The sequence below is a fragment of the Pempheris klunzingeri genome, chromosome 15, assembly GCF_042242105.1.
Source record: "Pempheris klunzingeri isolate RE-2024b chromosome 15, fPemKlu1.hap1, whole genome shotgun sequence".
NCBI lineage: Eukaryota > Metazoa > Chordata > Actinopteri > Acropomatiformes > Pempheridae > Pempheris > Pempheris klunzingeri.
In genome coordinates, this window is record NC_092026.1 from 24,981,691 (window position 1) to 24,984,835 (window position 3,145).

A 3,145-nucleotide genomic window follows, 5' to 3' on the forward strand; every position below is an offset into this window, starting at 1 on the left:
ATCAAATTAAATCTCTATGAAATTAAATTTTTATGAAATCAAAATTATCCAAACTATTTAAATAATGTGCCCAATGCGACGTTTCGACTATTAAAGTCTTCTTCAGGCAGGGCACAAAATTGAAAAAAAAGCACTGGCTGCTATATGGTCCGTCAGCTTTGCTCCAGAGATGTTGTCTCTTCGAAAGTAAGCTTCAGAATGAAGGCAGTATACTATGAGTTTTATTTATACCTGCCTAAATTGCGCCTTTTTTACAATTTGGTTTATTTTAAAAAATAACTTAAATTTAAAACCCATTCTCTACTTTTAAGATATTAAATTACTAAAATGAATTAAAACTTTTAATCTTTTTGTATTTTAACTATTTATTATTACATTTTAACTTGTTTAATATTTATGAATTTTTAAATTGTTTTTTTATTAATGTAAGTAATTTGAATTTCGTATTAATTGTTTTTACAGCTAATTTATGAAACTAATTTTTATCAATTCAATTTTAATTCTCCAAATTAATTTAAGTAATGAATTTTAACCTAATTAATTTTTTAATTCTCCAATTTTATTCAAATTTATGTATTTTTGCCAATTTAAATTTTAAATTCTCTAAATTAATTCCTACTCATGAATTATCAATTTTACCTATATCAATTTGGATTTAATTCATTATTTATTTTTAATTAATTAAGGGTTAGGGTTAGGAAGGAAATGGAAAAGGTTAAGGTTAGGGTTAGGAATGGTTAGGGTTAGGAAAGATAAGGTAGGAATGGTTAAGGTTAGGGTTAAGGTAGGGTTAGGGTTAGGAAGGGTTAGGGTTAGGAGGGGTTAGGGTTAGGAAAGGTTAGGGTTAGGAAAGGTTAGGGTTAGGCATAGAATAGAGGATGGTTAAGGTTAGGAAAAGGGATGGGATAGGGTTAGAATAGATAGGAAGTAGGGTTAGGGTTAGGGTTAGGGGAAGGCGAGTGAGCCTGCCTCCCTAAGGAGACAGGAGGTGCACTGTCCTTCCTCCGGGCTGGTCCCCCTCTCCGGTCCCCGGACCTCCGCTGCCGGGCAGGTCGCCTTCCGTAGCGAACCCGCGTCCAGCGGCCTCTATCGGCCATTGTCGTTTTTAATTTGTATTTTTTTAATGTAGTTTTTGTTATTTAAATCAAAGTTCAATAAAAAGATATGAATTAAACTTATGAATTATGTTAATTTTACTAAAATATGAATTATCAATTAAATTAAATCAAATTAAATTTTTATGAAATTAAATTTTTATAAATCAAAATTATTTAAACTATTCTAATAATGTGCCCAATGCGCGACGTTTCAACTTATTACAAGTCTTCTTCAGGCAGGGCACAAATTGAAAAAAAAGCACTGGCTGCTATATGGTCCGTCAGCTTTGCTCCAGAGATGTTGTCTCTTCGAAAGTAAGCTTCAGAATGAAGGCAGTATACTATGAGTTTTATTTATACCTGCCTAAATTGCGCCTTTTTTACAACTTGGTTTATTTTAGAAAATAACTTAAATTTAAAACCCATTCTCTACTTTTAAGATATTAAATTACTAAAATGAATTAAAACTTTTAATCTTTTTGTATTTTAACTATTTATTATTACATTTTAACTTGTTTAATATTTATGAATTTTTAAATTGTTTTTTAATGATGTAAGTAATTTGAATTCCGTATTAATTGTTTTTACAGCTAATTTATGAAACTAATTTTAATCAATTTTAATTCTCCAAATTAATTTAAAATCATGAATTTAAACCTAAGTAATTTTTCAATTCTCCAATTTTATTCAAATTTATGTATTTAACCAATTTAAATTTTAAATTATTTATTTTTAATTAATTAATTAAGGGTTAGGGTTAGGAAGGAAATGGAAAAGGTTAAGGTTAGGGTTAGGAATGGTTAGGGTTAGGAAAGATAAGGTGGGAATGGTTAAGGTTAGGGTTAAGGTAGGGTTAGGGTTAGGAAGGGTTAGGGTTAGGAGGGGTTAGGGTTAGGAAAGGTTAGGGTTAGGAAAGGTTAGGGTTAGGAAAGGTTAGGGTTAGGGTTAGGGTTAGGGTTAGGTAAGGGGGGTAATAGGGTTAGGGTTAGGGTTAGGGTTAGGGTTAGGGTTAGGTTATATGATGAAAACTGATATGGGTACCCCTACCCATGAACTTCATGAGCCGATAAGTCCGGATAGGAGGGTCCTAGAGTTTTGGAGTTGGTGCCTACCCCCCGTACCCATGGCATGCTGAATCGATGGGTGGCACCCCCTAGTGGCTGTGACGTCGGGAAGTGGGCGTAACTGCGAAATTTTTTTTTGTTTTGGCTGTATCTCCGGAAGGGAAGGTCGTAGAGAGACGGGACCAAGCCTGGCGTGTTCAGAAGGGCCGAATTATGGCAGGCGGAAGTGGTTTGCAAAGCGCTAGGAGGTGTGGTTTTAAAGTTATAGGCGTTTGAAAATTCCCCATAGAGTTGAGTGAGGTGAAATTTTTCAAAGTGTTTTTTTGCAAAAAGTTCCCCCAGAAAGTGTTTAGGAGCGCGTTTCAGGCCATTTGGAGTTGATTGGAGGGTGTCCTGGAGAGTGTTTTTTGTAAAAGTGGCCGTCCAGTAGTTGGCGCTGTGGAGCTGGAATCCTAGGGTGGGGTAGCTTGGCTTAAGGGGAGCCTAGGGGTGGTTGAATGGTGTTGGTGGGACCTTCCTAGGGCGAGTTATGAGGAAAAGTTGCATTGACTATAGTGAGTGAAAATTTGCCCAAGTGTTTTTTGTCCCTAGGTGTTTCCAGGAAGTGCCTAGGGGTGCATTTGAGGCCATTTGGAGTGGATTGGGGGGTGTTTTGTAGGGTGTTTTGGAGTTGATTGGAGGGTTGTCTGGGGGGTGTTTTGGAGTGGATTGGAGGGTTATTTGGGGGGTGTTTTTTGCTAAGGTTAGGGCTGCACTCAAGGAGTGTGGTTAAGGTAAGGGTTTTGTAGAGGGAGAGGTTAGACCTAGGGTTAGACTCAGGATTAGGGTTAGACTCAGGATTAGACTCAGGATTAGGGTTAGACTCAGGATTAGACTCAGGATTAGGGTTAGACTCAGGATTAGGATTAGGATTAGGATTAGAGGTTATAGGATGAAAACTGATATCATCCACCCGGGTTAGGGTTAGGGTTAGGTGTTAGAAAA